This window comes from Pleurodeles waltl, chromosome 4_1 (assembly GCF_031143425.1).
Source record: "Pleurodeles waltl isolate 20211129_DDA chromosome 4_1, aPleWal1.hap1.20221129, whole genome shotgun sequence".
NCBI lineage: Eukaryota > Metazoa > Chordata > Amphibia > Caudata > Salamandridae > Pleurodeles > Pleurodeles waltl.
Window position 1 is genome coordinate 824,755,380 of NC_090442.1, and position 19,363 is coordinate 824,774,742.

Here is a 19,363-nt window from a genome sequence, read left to right on the forward strand (position 1 = left end):
CAAAATGCTTCTCTGAAAAGTGTCTCCTTTCAATTCCGGCAAAAAAAACTCAACAGAACTCACCAATCAACTATAAAATAATAAATAAGATAGACATATACTTAGTACAAAAATGTACTTAATTTTTCCAAAATACTTCCCATCCTATTCCACAACAAACACAACAAACCATTACAAGTAATTAAAATTAAAATACATGAGTCAACTTATTCATATATCAACTAATTATTAAGAAAGTACACTATTTATAAATAAGATTTCCATAATTTTCCGTACAAACTTAAAAACCAGTTCAAAATAGAAAAATACCACAAAATAAAAGTAAATTAATAACATGTATTTGTTTAAAAAAAATATTCTAACATATAAATAAATATGTAACAAAACATATAAAATAAAACAAGCCAACAACTTTAAAAAAATACAAAAAGTAACAAAAAAGGTAAGACCACAAAACAAATTCAATGATATTACACATAAAAAATGTTACTTAGAAAAAGCAACAACAAACAACATTATTTATCTTAATAAGTTAAATAATACGATGATAAAATGCCCCTTTTTGTCTTTCACCCTCATTTTCTTGCAGATTTTTCTTGTTGAATTTTCTTGCTGGTTTTTAGGCTCTACAAACTAGGACACTGATGTTCAAGCCCAAGTGTATGTGCTCTGACCCCTAAAACATGGTTGAATTGGTTAACTCCTAATTGGTTTATTCAATTTTCTTGCAAGGCCATATAATGTGGTACAGCAAATTCACCTCTGGTATAGAAAGTTAAATGCTATCCATGGACTGCAGCACTTACTGTGCTATCCACTAATGTGAAAACAAAAACATGGCTTCAGGCCAATCAATGTAACCTGACTACTGCAGTTTAAACCTGCAGCCCAGCCTTTCAAAATTACCCTTTTGACAGGGAAAAACACTTCCTTTTCAAATATTATTGTCACCTCTCTTTACGTCATGTAGCCCACAAGGAAGGGTGTGTGGTATCTAAAATATGGGACTTGTAGAAATATAACATTGATGTGTTCCTGCAGTGACAAGCTCCCAAAAGCAACTTTCACTGTGGAAGGCTCTGGTTGTCAATGAAGATACTAGAGTAAAGATTAAAATATTGACTCTACATCTCAGGTTGGCCACTCCTTCTACTATTTATTAAAAGCTGATTCAATGGTGAAGTTTGATCTTTTTTAAATATTTAGGGGACATAACTTCTAGAAAGTTACCTTTTCCTTACCTGATGCTCCTGGAGATTAATTTGAATTAGCTCACCAGCAGCTGTTAATCATGTGTTTGACCTTACTGCGGTGTGAAAACTGCTCCCAGAGCAGGGATAATGACCTGGAAGTGATAAGGTGTTTTCTTCCCCTGGAAGGATGCCCTGTGGGGGAGTGACACATCACTATGCATTAGACATGGCAGATGCCATGTCTGAGAACCGTTGCACTGATTATCTCCTGCTCATGTGTGATTGGGCCTGAGCATTCCACTCTGTGGCATTTTCTACTCACAGAAAGACTCCTATTGAGGCAAGCCATGTGGTCACATCAGGGATAGATGGTGGAATTACTTTGGACAAGGAAACAATTGAGCACTTAGCTTGTGTTCCCTCTATGTTGTCTCCTTCTGGTCACCTCTAAAGGAAGCACTGCGGAGTTCTTTCCTTAAGACCATTCCAAGATGGTTCAATCCTTCATTGACGCAGTCTTCCTAATCCAAGATGGCCTTCAGGAAGTTTTGGAGTTTGTTTCCTGTTCGACTAAGTGTATAAGGCTTGATGCAAGCTGAATCAGTGCATCACAAACACTTCCATAGCCTTCTCATATATCCTTCTATGTCCTGCTTGCCCTCCATTGCTCCTTCCTGCATCCTGAATTATTCTCCAATCTGCTCTCTCCTTGCCTTGGTCTTCCTGGTCTTGGTTTCTTGTGGGAAGGTGTCTCACCACCTCACCTCTGAGAGGTTTATTGCCTAGGCTTTTTCCTTCCATTGTGGTACTCACTTTAGCAAGAATTGGTCCAGATGTAAATTGACCTGAACAGCACAGGGACACAGCAAGCTGTAAGAGGCATTTTTCCTGTAGTGTCCAGATGACCAGTGGCAACTTGACCTGAAGTGGACCCTGCTGGTGGCCTCTGCTGGAGTGAGATTTGACCCCCAAATGCTGTTCCTGAGGCTCTGGGACAGATGGTTGTGTCTAGCTTGGCTTCTCCTGACATCTCAGAAAAGTTGGGGCTTCCAGAACGCCAGCCACTGAACTCAGTTCACCCAAGGTGAGATTTCACTGGGCTGAAGAAATTTCTTTCTCCCCCTCTGAGCTTCCCTACAGCAGCAAGACTGTTCCAGGGTACTATCGATGAGAAGGTATCCAGCCTTGTGGGATATGGCCTGTGACTGTGTCCTGCTGGAGAAGTCTGAGCTCTGAAAAAGATCTAAGTTTGACCGCAGAATTCTTGACTGGGTGAAAGCACAAAAAGTAACTGGCCAGCGGGACGACTGTTCTGGGTACTCAATTTGAATTTTCCTAATATGAGCTTTTTCCGCCCAAGTCAATTGCTTCAGTGGACCCTGTCCATCGGCTATTCAGCCTTGTAGAACTCTTCTAGCAGACAGTCTGCAACCTTGCACTGCTGGAGGATTTTGACTTCTACTTCAGAGACTGAGGGCCTTATTTAAACTTGACAGAGAGGAACAATCTTACAGTGTATTGACAGGATGCTGTGATGGTGACCACCTCAAAAAGTTTTTTGTATCACATATGATTTAAATTAAATTAAATAATGTTTTTTTATACACTTTTGGTGGGGCCCTGTTACGGGGGCCCCTGCAGTGCCCATGCCATTGGCATGGGCACTGCAGGGGCCCCCAGGGGCCCCACGACACCCCATACCGCCATCCTCTGCCTGGTGGCCAAAACCGCCAGGAACAGGATGGCGGTATGGGGGTCAGAATCCCCATGGCGGCGCAGCAAGCTGCGCCGCCATGGAGGATTCCCCAGGGCAGCGGAAAACCGGCGGTACACCGCCGGTTTTCCGTTTCTGACCGCGGCGGTACCAGAATCCCCAAGGGAGCACCGCCAGCCTGTTGGCGGTGCTCCCGCGGTCGTTGGCCCTGGCAGATTTTACCGCCAGGGTCAGAATGACCCCCCAGGTGTCATTTCAGAACGACACATTTGAAGAGGAAGGATTTGCAGGACACTGCGACCAATGGAGACAAGCAAGTGGCTTGGTACCAGTGTGCATGTGTCAGGCCCTTGCAAAACAAAACAAAACAAAATAAAGGAGACAGAGATGTAGCCATAATGAAAAGCAAAAGAAATATGCTAAGATGGACCATCTTCATACACACAGGAATATGTAGTGGCTTTTCTAAGAAGGATTGTGTTAATCATTTCCTTTTAATGTACAGCTTTAAGATGGTCAATGACATTTCAGAATGGCAAATTTAAAAAGGAAGTATGTGTGAGATGCTGTCCTGATGAAGACAAGCAAGTTACTTGATAGCAGTGTGCAGCTTCAGTGTCCTTGCAAATATATTAGAAAAAATTAAAAACCATAGAAATGAGTGTATGCTTCTAGATTAACACTGGCGATAAAATTGACAAGATAAAGGGCCTATTATGACCTTGGATGATGGGCTACTCCATCACAAATGTGACGGACATCCCTCCCGCTCCTTTACAAGTTCTATAAGGTATTATCGAACATCTAATATGGCAGACAAGATATCTGTCACGTTTGTGACGAAGAAGCCCATCCATCAAGGTCATATTAAGGCACGAAGTGTCTGACATTTTTTAATACAAAAATATATAAATCTTACTTTCACAATAGTGACCTGTGCCTATGAGTTGCTGGAAAAACGTTTAACCTTAACTCCAATGATATGGCAATAATGGACTTTTTACTTTCTACAGCAGTTAAGGTCATCCTCTTTGAATGGAAGTTATTTAATACCCTCTCTTATCATACCTGGTAGACATGTGTCTCATACCTCAGCGGAGCCCAGTCACTTCCATCTAGAATTCCATCCTTGCCTCATGTACCAAATACAATTTACCGCTCCCTAGATAAACATATGGAAAAGATTACTACACATGGGATGGCGACTCTTTTTTACTGTCCTTTACACCACTTGCTGGAACATAAACTAAATTATCACCATTTTTGTTTAGATATCTCACTCAATCCCCCTTCTACCCTGTTATCTTCCCTGTTATCTAGGTGTTTTGGGTTCTACAGAGTTTGGTAATATAATATTAGTATGCACTAAGTTTGTAAAATGGTTAAAAGAAATTATAAAACATCTTAATGAGGTGTTGGGGGTAGTTGATGGGGGACAAACAGATAAAAGTAAGTGGCCGGGTACCAGTGTGCAACTGCTAGGCTCTTAACAAAAGAATAATAAATAAATAAATAAACCAGTAAATAAGGTCTGGGTGGGAAAGAGAGTGAAAGAAGAAATGCACTCTTATGCAATCCTGAAATAAAATACAAAAATAGTTCTCTCAATAGAAAGATACAAGTTATCCAATCAAAAATGATGTAAAGAAGAAGTGCCTGGGGCATGGCAGATACAGAAGGAATCCATGGAAATAAAGGGCAGAGAACTGAAATAAACAAGAAAGCCATAGAATCATGAGAAAGGTGCTGATTCAAGTTCCACTTTATGTTTGTATTTTAGACCATACGTTTTTGAGACCAGACACACAGCTAAAGCTGTCAGTAGGCAAAACCTACAAATAATTTCACCAAAGATTAAGGGTCTCATTATGAGGCTGGAGGTCTTGAGACCACTACCCTCGTAGTGGCAGTCAGGACCGCCGCTGCTGTGGCAGTCTGACTGCCACATTACGACCCTGGCGGTTAGACCGCCAGGGTACCGCCATCTCAGCCGGGATTGATGATCCCGACAGGGTGGTGGAGGTCAGAAACAGTTGCCCTAATTACGACCTGGGTCTCCGCCATGAAAAGGCTGGTGGAAAACAGATGCAGTGAGCCACAGTGGGGCCCCTGCAGTGCCCATGCACTTGACATGGGCAGTGCAGGGGTCCCCCTGCCCAGCACCATCGCCATGCTCACTGTCTGTGCCCCTGCGGCAGCAGCACTGCCGCAGGCTTAATTATGATCTGGCGACAAGACTGCTGCCACTTTCCTGCTGGGCTGCTTGTTGGAAACCTTTGTTTCCACCTGTCAGCCCAACAGGAAAGTCATAATGGGTCAGGCGGGGAGGTAGCCAGAATGGCAGCAACCTCCCCGCCGGAAGTTCATCGAACGGGTCATACCATACACCAAATGACTAAACACGCCGAAATCATGAAAATCTTCATTTAGAAACTTGGCACCACATGAATTCTGTGAAGCATAAAACTAGTCAACAGTTTAATGTCCTGCACTGAAATATTTTGATGATTCAAAAAGTGTCAAGTCAGAGAACCATTACGATTCCAAGGTTCAGTCCCAGTCAGTATTTTAAATATACTCAGACAACCGGCATTCCACAATGAAGATGTTTCTCTTAGCTTTTATGCAATCTCTTCAGCACTTCAGCTTCAGTTCTTCAGCATCCTATCCAGAATATTCTTAGAATAAGGTTCGGTAAATTTTCTCATGGCTGTTGTTACTGTAGTCTGAGACCTGGAAACACCTATAAAGAGATCATTTTCATTTTTACCTGTTTCACATGAGGTCTTAATCTATAACCTGCAATCCTCTCACTAACAAAGGGGTATCTGTTACTCATTGCGCTATAGCAAAGCCTGGCTTGGCAGATTGTGTGAGATTGTCAGAGCCTGATGTTGACATAAACTTGCCATATTTATCCTGTGGAATCTCTTTCTTCATACTTGATTTTTGGCGACATGTTATTTTGACACCATTGTCAATGACATATGCCATGAGGTGTGTCCCCTACATGATGCTTATTATGGTACTACTGCAAGTGTGCACAGCAGGGTTCTTGCTTGTATACGTGCTGCTGAACTAAAAAAACCTGGCTACAGAATACCAATAAATCAGTAGTCTTCACATAGTTAAAAGTGGTATGTGGTTGCAGGCTTTTTTTCGTGTTAAAACGTGGCATGACATATGAGTCGATTGAATAACTTACTACACAGAGAAACCACTGTATTACTAACGCATTTTATTTATTAACAGGAGGGAAAATCGCGATTTTTAACCTTAAATAGAAATCGTACAGTTGGCCTATTAATGGCAAAACGATTGAGTTGGTCTATAAGACTCTGCTGGGCTGAAATAATTTTCAGTGTCTTCAATAGCAACCATTTACAGCAGTTTAGTATGATAATGTCATGTGCTCACCTAGACGCATAGATAAATGTGATGTTTTCTTGATGGCCTTGCTACACATATTGAACTATAGGATATGCTGATAGCTTTGACACTCCATACAGAAAAAAAGTAAGTACATATGTTAGTTATGTCTCCATTAGTGCCCTGGTTATATCATTTTGGTAACTTTCCAATCATTCCGCTCGTCCTTGTGGTCATTGAAACTATGGTTAGATCACCACAGTATTTGCTTTCACATTGAAGGTTAGCACCATGTCTATTTGATGTGGACAATGAAGTTGCTGAGGTTAGTACTTTGCTAGATATTAGGCCTCTTTATAAAAACTTGTATTTTGTACTGTATTTTATTCTCATGTATGTAGATTTTCATACATACCTCTATGTAACTGTTTACCACACAGGCAAAACACTCACTTGGGGAGCTTCGACCATGGAAAACAGACTTATTTTGAAAATGTGATAAAGTGCCTCTTTTTACATGACAACGTCCATTTATGCTATTGCTGCTTTTTAAAATCTGCACATTGGGGCACTGCTGTCCAGGTTGCTTTTACCCATAACGCATGATAAAATTGGCTAACTCCTATTTGGCATATTTAATATCCTAGTAAGGCCAGAGTTTATGGTGCAGGCAATACATCATTGTCTTGGAAGTGTCACCAGTGGAGTGAGCCCATGCTGTGCCATTGACTAAGCTGGAAAAGGAAACATGACTCCAGGCATGCCTGTGTTGACTCCTGCAGCTTTTAAATCTACAGCTCACACTGTTTAAACAAATCATTTTTGAGAGGAAAGAACTCTATGTTTAAATGATATGCCACCCCTAGGAATTCTAGCACAAAAATAGGATGCCTAATGTTTAAATGTGGTAGATACAAGAATGTAGTTTTGACATGTACCTACAGTGACTAGCCCTCAGAAGCTATTCTCACTGCCAAGGGCTGTAGCTGTCCTATGACAAAAACTACAACTCAGATTAAAAGCATAACTCTGCTAACTTTGGTTTTTGCCAAGCACTCAAAATAATGCAAACAATATTTTTACCATTTACCATTTAATATAATTCCAATTCAGTGGTGACAATGGATTTTTAATAAATATTTAGGTAATGTGACTTAAAAAAAAGTTAGCCTTTATCTGCCTGAACCTCCAGTAGGCTAATTTACATAAGACTTCCAGCAGCTGACCTGTCACAGTGCTTCCTCTAAATGATTTATGAAAACTCTTCCCAGAGCAGCAACAAGGTTGTAGGCCTTTTGGAGGGAAGACTTGGATGTGAGGTATGTGACACATAATATCTCATTAAGGGCAGCTGAGAGGGTTTAGGAACTTTATTAACTTGAAAGGGATCAGGGCGAGGCTTGTCCAGTCATAGGTAAGTGTAAAGGGGGACAGGGAAGGAGAAGCCTTTGTTTCTCAGACTCTCTGTAGCCACCTTGGTACCAGCCCAGTGGGATGGAGAAGTTGGTCCCAGAACCAGTTTGATGTATTTGAGGAGGAAATAACTGCTCATTTTCTATAAACACAATCTCAGCCTGTACAGAAGTCACCCCTGAGGACAGCCAGGGCTTGCCATCTTGGATTCTACTCAAAACAATGTATTGTGGGATAATTTTAAGGAGGACAAATGGGATGTGCTGCAATAGTTAAAAGGGCTGCCCTTGGGAACCTTTCCTCATTGGTTAAGAAGTGTCCGGGAGTCACCCTTACTCACTGACTAGTACACCCTACAAAAGTGCTACCTCGACCATAGCTCATCAGAACACTCTCTGGACCTGTAGAATAATAGAAGAAATGGGACGTCCTATTTGAGACCTGTGTGGGAACCTGAAAGGATGAACCTGCTCCTACTTGTACCCAGGACTAAGAATTGAACTCCAAGGGTCAGTTGGATGCCTTTTTCCTGAAATATCCAGCTGGCTAGTAGCAACTAGACTGAACTTGACCAGGATGACCCTCTTGCTGTATCCGTCAGGCTGAAATCTCACCTCTGTCCTGGTCAAGCATGAGCATTGACTACTGATTGGCACTTTACTTTCATTTGCCCTTTTTGACTTAAATCTTTTAAGATCCATATCTCCAGTTCCCCTTATTGAATTGTTGACATTTTAGAGCCATTTTCCTCATTCTATTTCTCTATCTTTTTAGAAATTGGTTGTGGGATTTTTGTGTTATGTTTTGACTGTTTAACTGTTTGTTACTGCTAAATACTTTATACATTTTGATAATTTAAGAGCGTCTTCTCTATGAATTACCTACCAGGGTGTTGAAACCAGGTTCAAATTATTAAAACTGTGTTTACAATGGCAAATGTGTATGTCTTGTTCCTTGAGATGGAATCACATCCACCCCAATAAACCATTTCCTTAAAAAAAGAAAGAGGGTAAGAGAGAACAATTACAATATTCAAAATGGTTTAACATACCCATCATTGTAAATTAGCAGCAACTAGAATAAAAGCACCTGCTGACCCTTCATGTAATTTGACTGACATTTTAATAAAATGCTATCTATGCACATTTAGCATATAATAAAAGAAGCTTAAAACAATGTGTCTGTGGGTCCTTCAAATTTCATTTCATGCATGAAGCGGGGACTATAAGCAGGTACAGGCATAAAGCACCTATACAGACATTATGAGGCTGAGAGGCAATGCTTTTTCCCTTCTCCCCTCAAAGCATGTTTAATATAGAGCTCTGGGTAAGCCACCGCTAGCTAAATAAAGAGCAGCAGCTGCTTAGGAAAATTTCAAATCAGGTCATGGCAAAGGTGCAATTAAAAGAACTGAGCCTATCACAACATATGTATTGCTCCTCAGGTTTCTCAATTAATCAATCAATCAACGATTTGTAGAGCACAGCTAATCAACCAAATGGTCTCAAGGTACTGTATGTGGCATACTGCTCAGTCGAAGAGCCAGGTCTTGAGGTCCTTGCTGAACTGCTTCAGAGATGCAGTCTGCCTGAGGTTGAGAGGTAGTGTGTTCCATGTCTGGGCTGCTAGATAGGAGAAGGATCTTCCTCCTGCTGTACTTTTCCAGATGTTGGGGATGACTGCAAGGGCAAGCTGGGAGGAACGGAGACGTCTGTTGGGTACATAGAAGGCAAGCCAGTGCTTGAGATATGCTGGTCCTATGTTGTGCAGTGCCTTGTAAGTGTGGATCAGGAGTTTGTATGTGATGCACTTGTTAACTGGGAGCCAGTGTAGGTCTCTGAGGTGGGAGCAGATGCAGCTCTGTCGGGGGATGTTCAGGAAGAGTCTGGCAGGTGTATTCTGGACTCTTTGTAGTCTTGATTGATGTTTCAAAGTGAGGCTGGCATAGAGTGCATTGCCCTAGTCTAGTTTGCTTGTGATGAGTGTGTGGGTGACTGTCTTCCTCATTTTGGGAGTAATCCACTTCAAAATCCTCTGCAGGAGTCGGAGGGTGTGAAAGCATGATGAAGAGATGGCATTGACTTTGTAGGTCATGGATAAAGAGGAGTCCAGGATGATGCCCAGGTTGCGGGGATGGTCTATGGGGGCATTACCCACAGTGGTGGGCCACCAGGAGTCATTCCAGGCAGAAGGGGTGGAGCTGATCACGAGGATCGCTGTTTGTCCGAGTTCAGCTTGAGGCAGCTGGCCTCCATTCAGGCAGCGACTGTTCTCATCCTGTTGTGTAAATTCCTTTTGGCTTGAGCAGAGTCCTCAGACAGGGAGAGGATTAGTTGGTTGTCGGTGGTGTTGCTGGCATCCTCCCAACCACCATGCATCCAGCAATAACTGCCTGCTGCCTGAGGTAAACTGTCACTCCCAGCAACAGGTAAGAATTTGCGCAGGTTGAACCTGTGCAGGACGAGTCCCCAAATTGCTAGAGGTAGCAGACTCTTCATCACAAACCCAAGTGAGGCCATTTGATCTTTGACCTTGAATCTTAGCTATTAGTAATATCAAATGACCGTAACATCATATTCATTCACATTGCTATTCCTTAATAGCTATATTATAAATATAACAATGCAACCTGCATAAAGGTTTATTTGACATATTACCGTTTAATTACGGTGCTGGCATGATATACTGGGGTAAGAAAAAACCCCAGGAGGAACAAGAAACTATCTGCCACTCAACACACTATTTCAAACACTCATTCACTCCAATGATCAGTCTCAATAAAGGAATATACTAGAAAATTACTTAATAAATAAAAACCACCACTAAAAAAACCATCGGAAAACTGCTACAAAAAGTTAATAAAAACAGTACATCTAGGAGACAGAACACAACATGTGGGAGACAAAACACAAGACATCCATCCTAGTCTATTATATTAAGCTGTCCCATTTTGGTATACACAGGCTAATTGATTTGTGCATTCAATCCCTATTCAATTTTAAACCCGTTCCAATGGGTCAAGCAATCTAATTTGCATCAACACATTTCGTGGTCTTCCAAAGTCCTTCCACCACCTTCTTCAGGACAATTGAATATCCTCCCAACATATAACTTTCAAATCTATACAAAAACAAACAGACAAACGAAAATTCAGACGTTCCCAAGTTCCATACATTCCTTATGAATCTAAAAACCTCCAATAGGAGTACGTCCCATTTAACCACAACCTCCCATTATTGCCGGAGTATAATCCAAAAGGGGAATACCCCAATTCCCTTATAAAGAACATCACATGGAGGAATTTGCTGTACACAATCAATTATCTCTGTACTTCCTTAAAGAAAATCCACATACTCATCTCCCTATCATAAAACCTCACCACTCACCTGAATCCAATATAAGTCATACAGACACGAGGTCAGCAATCATCACTAATCCGTATCCTTATCCAAACATTGTCTTTTGCTTCACAATAGTCCAAAAGTGGATCATTTCTATATGGGCAAGACAAAACAGATTTGTAGGCTATTATAATCATATCCAATCATTGTCTCTGATTATTTCTTGGTGTCCCACGTGACTTATCCACCACATGCACAGCTTGTTTTATTACCCTCAAGTGTAATATATGTGGAAACAAAATAAAAAATGATGATTAACAGTGATTCTTTTATTATAATACATATTAGCAATGTTGTCCCCAGGGCTTACCATAGAGTCCACTTGTTTTTCAAATTCATCTAAATAATTAGGAAGAGCCATACGTCATCAAATTGGCTCCCAGTCTCTGATCTATGGGTAGAGAACAAGAATAAGGTTGCTTTTCTAGTTTCACAGAATGAGTCCACTTTCACCATTCATCAATAGAGGAGTGCAAGCACTGTTGACTGTCAACTACCCTATTCCATAGTCCTCTTCACCAAAAATTATTGTCAGCCTATGATCCACGAATTTCATTTATAATTACTGCACAAAGACTTTGCTACAAAGAAACAGGAGAATGCTTTAAAAAATCCATCTCCAATCATTATGCAGAACCCCTCGAGGAGCACATTCACAATCAACAACCAACTCAGGTGTCATAGATTTGGCATAATACTATTTATCATAGGTCGAATATCAGTTTTCATGTATCATAGGTCGAATATGCATTTCCCCTACTCAGACTAATACTCATTCATGTGTTCCTTCACTGACCCTTATCGCAGGACAGCGCCCTCGTCCTCCCTGTCTCAATCAATCAAACAGCCAACCTCCCAGTTATTTCTTTATATCTGAGGGTGGGCATATTCTCTACCGATACGACCACCAATCAGATGGATCCTTTTTCACTACTCACTTCCTGTTTATCGAGTACTTACTTCCCATGTCATGAGACTCTATAACGCTGACTGCAATTCAGCAGGTCCAATTCCCACGCCATATTGAATTCCTGGAACCAATGAATTCTACATTGTGTTCCCTGCTCCTGCATACTTGTGGCATGGAGGAGCCTATTAACCATCGACTCCCAACTCAGGTGTCATAGACTGAGCATAATACTAATTGTCATAGGGCGAATATCAGTTTCCATTTATCATAGATTTCATGTCTTCCATCACTTACCCTTATCGCGGGACAATGATCTAGTCCTCCCTGTCTCAATCAATCAAGCAGCCAACCTCCCAGTTGTTTCTTTATAGCTAGAGGTGGGCGTATTCTCTACTGATACGATCACTTATCAGATGGATCCAGTTTCCCTATTCACTTCTTGTCTACTATGTACTTACTTCCCATATAGGGAAACTCTATACCGCTAGCCGCAATTTGACGTATCCAATTCCCACACCATATTGGATTCCTTCTGAGTGTACCTTATTGAATTTATATTTGATATAATACAGATCCATAATTGAGAACTTTTTAGAATTCCTACTGTGGTCACCATGTAATATATATTGTTCAAAGTGCTTATTATTTAAAGTGCTTATTACTCAGTCACAAAACCCCCCAAAAAATAATTTATTCTTCATTCTAGTACATCACTAATCTAAAACTATACAAAATAATTCTTCAATTCACATGGTTTTAAAACTGTTAGTACCCTCTGTTTCTAAAATATAGAGTCTCATATTCAAGCAGGTTATAATAAGAACTAAATATCACTAGTCATTTTACCACAGTCTACCAATTGGGACCTTATAAAATCTGCACTAAATCTTCAAATTGGAAGGGATCTCAACTCATAAGAAATTAATCTTCCCTTTTGGAGCCCTCACTTAAAGCATGCTTAATTCATAGATTACAGGATCTCACAGTATCTCACATATAGAAAACTGTTATGTGAGTGTTGAGTGGCAGATAGCTTCTTGTTTCCCCTGGGGATTTTTATTTACCCCAGTATATCATGCCATCATTGTGTTAGGGTGGCCTGTCCCCTTGTGGTGATAGGTTAAGTGGGGCCCTCTCTCCCTTTCTTGGGATAATATACTGGGGAACACTTCTTATTTCTCGTTGTCTTACCAACAAAACATGTGTTTATTTGAAGATGATATTGGCCATCATTACAACCCTGGCGGTCAGTGGAGAAGTGGCGTTAATACCGCAAACAGGCAGGCGGTAACAAAAATGAAATTACAAGCATGGCGGTGACTGGCATGCAAAACCGCCACTTCTCCACTCTGACCGCCAGGGTGGTAAAGACCGCTGAGCTGGAGACTTCGGTCTCCAGCCCGGTGGCCGTCACTACACTGCCGGCGGTATCATGACCCGGCATACCACCATGGATTTCGTGGGGTTCTGTACTGCCACAAAATCCATGGCGGTAGGCACTATCAGTGCCAGGGAATACGTTCCCTGGTACTGATAGGGGTCTCCCCCACTCCCTTCCCCTCGCCAGAATCTTGCCCCCAAACCCACAACCCCCCTACCACCCCCAAAGGTGGTAGGACCCCCCTCCCCACCCCCCAACATTGACACACACCCCCCTACATACACTCACACAACAACTACACATACACGCACACATATACTCAGACATACACACAGACTTACACACAGACATTTTCTATACACACAACACAACTACCGCATGCATACATGCACTCACACACCCCTCTACACACACATACACCCATGCATGCACACAACACCCCTCCACCCCCCTCCCCTAACGGACGGTCACCTTACCTGGTCCGGTGATCCTCCGGGAGGGAACGGGATCCATGGGGGCTGCTCTGCCGCCAGCTACCCGTCAGCAGAATACCGTCACGCCGAATCATGGGATGTGATTCGGTGGGCGGTGTTCTGATGACGTGGCGGTGGAGGTGGAGCAGCCTCCACTTCACCGCCGACCGCCAGTATGGCTGCTGGTGGCTCTCCATCCGAAAAATGGCGGAGGGCTGCCAGCAGTCATAGTATGCTGTGCGGAAAACCGCCTGTACTGACGGTCTTCAGCAAAGCGTTACCTCGGCGGTCTTGCGAAAAGACCGCCGAGGTACAAATGAGGCCCATTGTGTCATAAAATACAGAACATTATTGGTAACCTACATTATTTATGGCACTATTGGTCCTGATTTTATGAGTTTCCTAGTATATGCCTTAGTAAGAAATGTATTGATAAATCATGGGGAGAGGTGAAAGGCGATCTAAAGAAAACATCAATAGTTATGTCCACCTTTCCTATTTGATGTGGACATAGGGTCTACTCAGAAAAGTAAATCCAGTCGTAAACATAATATTTACCTCAATTACAACTGCTCAGAACTAACAACAAGATGGCAGATCTTTTCCAGATGCTGAGAACTTCGCCACATGGGGAATTCTTTGAAACCGCAAATCTGCCTCATGGCCTGGGAATATGGGCATTCCAGTGTGCTCTGAGATGTGAATTTCCCAGGAAGTTTACTAAGGTCCTCACACTTGTACGCTTATGTGAATTCACAAGCACCTATCATTTCAATTTCAGCTTGCAAACTGTCATATTTTTACGTCAGCCTAATACTGGATTAAATCCTTTTACAGGGTGGGAAGAGGGATGGATCACTGCTAAGGGCCTCATTATGAGTTTGGTGGTTGGACTGCCAGACCACCATGTTGGTGGTCTTAGAAAGCCCACCATGTTGGCGGTCTTCCAGACCCCCCTATTACAAGTTACGCAGGCAGGACCGCAGATCGCCAACCAAAAAAGATAGACAGGCAGCAGTGCAGAGGCCTGGAAAAAGGCGGTCCGACCTCCAGAGCCAACAGCACTGCGACCATCCATTCACCGTATTGAAACATACAGTCACCATAGCGGACCCCAACGGCAGTCAGTGAATGGCAGTCCAAACCACGGAGGTCTGCGGTCACCAAAGTAATACATAACTGCACATTGAATGAATTTGAAAACAACACAGCTGACACACATTGCCACAGTGGACACACCTGCAAAGGACATTAGAAAGCACTCCCTTGCACAGACAACAGTCCTTTGCATTTACACTGCAACACACAGAAGCCAGAGCAAAGTTTTTCCACACAGTACAGATACTAGGCATCACTCTTTTCACCATTCCATACAACACCCTGCACACATTTGTCTAATTACACCCTTTTGCACTATCCTTCTTTAGTAAGTCATATTTTACCCTTTTTTTTCTGCCATAACACGTTAAAAAAAATCCCAATTTTTCAGAAGATGAATTAAGAGTCACGGTGAATGAAATCATAAGAGTAGAGCCACAACTGTTTGGAGCACAAGTCCAGCATACTCCACCCTGTGCACAAGGATGGACATTAGGAAGCAGTGGGATAACCTCAGGGGCAAGGTCTCCAGGCACCAGCTGCAGGGCAAGAAGACTGTGGCCTTCGAGTGCCACATTACATCTCTTTCCCAAGAAGGAGAAGGTCTTGGTCATCCTGCATCCTGAGGGCTTGACAGGAGTACCTGGGGAAGTGAAGTCGGGTAAGTCACAACACAAAAATTGTCAGCAAAATGCTATGTCATGCATGCCCAAATCTCATCTTTTGCCACTTCTATTGTCACTCCACTCACTAGTCCAGTGTCCACCAACCCAAAGACCTCTAATTGGCAACTCGCATTTGAAGTGTACTCACTTGTATTTGTATATCGTGAGTAGTACAGGGAATGACATGACTCCAACTCTCGGCAGGCACTGTTCTATAACTCAAAACCGCAGGACAGTGGTAACTTCTCCATATACCCCTATTTGGTACCTATCAATTTAAGGGTACACACCTGGGGAGATAAAATTTGTCAAGAGTGTTTAATACAGGCACTAACATGACTACAACTCCCAGCAGGAACTAGTCCTGTAACTACAAGGATTAGCACAGTGGTCACATGCTATATTACATCTGTTAGTGAACTCTCAATTGAAGTGTACTCACCTGGGGGGAGAACATTGGTCAAGTGTCTGTAGTAGAGAGAGTGACCTGACTGCAACTCACAGGAGGCACTGTTTCAGGCACTCCAAACACCAGAACAGTGCTCGCTTGTCCAAAAGCCACTGTCTGGCAACTCAAAATTTAAGTTTACTCAGCTGGGAGGATACCATTTGTCAAATGTGGTAAGTAGAGGGAGTGACATGTCTACTGAGGCTAGGAAGGCCCTACATCTGTAAAACCAATCATCAGCCCAGTGTTCTCTTGTCCAAATACCATTGTTTGTGATCTCTCAATTGAAGTGGACTCACCTGGGAGGTTAATGTTTGTATAGTGTGTGTACTACAGGAAGTTACGTGACTGCAACTCCCAGTAGCCCTTGTGCCTGTAACCCCAAACACCAGCACAGGGTTCACGTGCCCAAATACACCTGTTTGTAATCTCTCCAATGCTCTCCACTCACCTGGGAGTATTCCATTTGTCAAGTGTTGGGAACTTGAGGGAGTGCTAGGAGACTTTGTATCAGTAACTTTAAACACCAGGTCAGTGTTCTCTTGTCCAAAGACCCCTGTTTGGCAACTCACTCCCAATGAAGTTTACTCACCTGGGCGAATACCATTTGTCAAGGATTGGGGAGTAGTGAGAGTGAACTGACTGCAACTCCCAGGAAACACTGTTTCTGTAACTCTAACCACCAGCACACAGGTCACATGGCCCAGTACATCTGATGGTGAACTCTCAAATGAAGTTTACTCACCTGGGAGGATGATATTTGTATAGTGTGTGTAGTACCTGGAGTTACATGGCTGCTAAGGCCAGGGGGCACTGTTTCACTAGCTCAAAACACCAGTCCAGTGTTCAGTTCTCCAAATACCCTTCTTTCAAAACTCACAAATGAAGGGTACTCACTTGTGGGGATGACATTTATCAAGTGTATGAAGTAGAGGAAGTGGCATGACTACCAATGGTAGGAGGCTCTTTCGCTCCAACTCCAAACACAAGCCTAGAGTTCTCAAGCCTAAATATCCCAGTGTCTAAACTCTCAAATGAAGCCTACTCATCCGAGAGGACAACGTTTGTAAGATAGTGGGAAGTAGGGGGAGGTGCCAGAATGCTAAGCCCAATGGGCACTGGCTATCTAACTCCAACCACAAAGACAATGTTCACTTGCCCAAATGTATCTATTTATGAACTCTCAATTTAAGTTTACTCACCTTGGAGGATACCATTTTTTCAATGTAGTACGGAGAGTGACATGAATGCAACTCCCAGGAGACACTGTTTCAGTATCTCCAACCACCAGCCCAGTGGTCACTTGACCAAATACCTTTGCCTGCTAACTCTTGATTAAAGTTTACTCACCTGGGAGGGGCCAAGATTCAGATCATGCTCAACTCAGAGATGTATCTGGGCACCCAGCTCTATCTTGACCAGCTAACCAAAGATGAAACTATTGAGGATAGGAAGGACAGCTTACCCAGTGTGCAAAACAATGATCCCAAAAGGCATCAAGATGCTTCACCAGAATGGTATTGGCAGCAAACACATTCACAATGCACTGACCACATGACGACTCCCATCACATATACAACAAACTCCTGGGTCTGCCTACATCACAATTATCTAGGCCTCAAAATGGCAAGACATATTTTGCTAAGCCACTGTTTTCCCTGCACTGGTGGCAAAATGGCATTCTCGGGCCATACTCCCAAGGGCTAATGATCTGCACATTTTAGCAACTGTTTGACTTAGATGGAATTGACATGCTCCACAAATGTCAGGCCAATACAACCAATATCATGTGTACTTGCCACAAAAATATTAACTTTGTAGAAGTGCTATGTTCAATGTAACACTAAATTGTTGGAGGTAGATGTCACAATACAACCAGTAACATTGTATCTTTCACATCAACAGGTCGAGCTGCCACTGAGCACACAGAGGCCACAAAAGAGACTGTCACAACCCCCCCTGGATGAAGCCCTCAGTAAAGAAGACACTCCTGTATATCTGGATGTGCAGGATGGGTGTTGCCCATCTGTGCAACCTGGTCAGACACCCACAGTGAGTCTCACTGTGGCCACAAAAACGCCTCCCAGCCCGATTGCCTCAACATCACAGGCGACTATTCACCCTCCAACCTCTGTAGTAAGCATAGTGTATACCATCTCATGCCCCCAGTCCTGGACTCTGAGCTGCAGCACAACACTTCTGACAATGATGGTCCAGGTCCTACTGTGAGAGGGCACCCTGTGGCAAGGGCACAGGCCTGTGGAGGGTAGGGTGCATGGGAGGGATGCTGTGGGCCAGCGAGGTGAGGTCACTGGGGCTGCTTCTGGCCAGGACACCATCAGCCATGTGGTGGGGGTCTCTCAGGAGTCCCAAGGTGTGATGGGCCAGATAGTAACTGAACTCCAGGATATAAAACAGCTAGAGAGGAGCCTGCAGAGGGAAATGCATGAACAGTGGGAGGCTCACAATACAGACACCCTCCCTAACAGGGGTTATGATGGACATTAGCACCACAGAACAGTGCTCTACAACACCACTCTACCCCTTCCTTTGATGCATCAACACCAGTACCATCTTCATCGGTGCCAGACACTGGAAGGGAGGCCCTGTCAGAGGAACAAACCCCAGACACCCTTGCCTCTGTAGCAGCAGATCCCCCTCACCACGCAAGCGGGGCCATCCAGGGAAGAATCCAGGAGGTGCAGGGCAAGACACCCACCACTGCAAGTAAGTGACCTCTTCCTTAATTAACTCCTTTATGTGCCACACATTCACTCTTTTGACTGATTATGAACATCTCACCAGTTGCAATGGAAGGAATACTCTGGACTTTGGACTCCCAATAGTGTGGCATCTACTCCAATGATTTCATTTACCATGACTGACACCTTCACTTTATAATTTTTCTTCTTTTCTGTCAAAATCGTATTTACAGCATCAGCACTGTAATAAATTCACCCATCACAAACTAATTTTCTGCTTGCTTAATTTCAACATTTTTCTATGTGGAGATGTAAGACCATGTGAACCATCTGATGAAGATATAAATTACTTGTGGAAGGAGGGATATGTTACAGGTACAGAGTGTCCTGCTCAGGATTACAATCATTACACACAAACACATACTTACTGGTCACATCAAACATTTTATTCCAGTGTACAGCAATTAGGCTGTCCATATGTCTGGACTGTTGACATAATAATGTATGACTGATACTGAGTCAAAGTACATATTCCAGGATACAGCCCCTCAGACCACAGAAAGGAGGGATTTATCAGACACTAGAATGGGCAAACA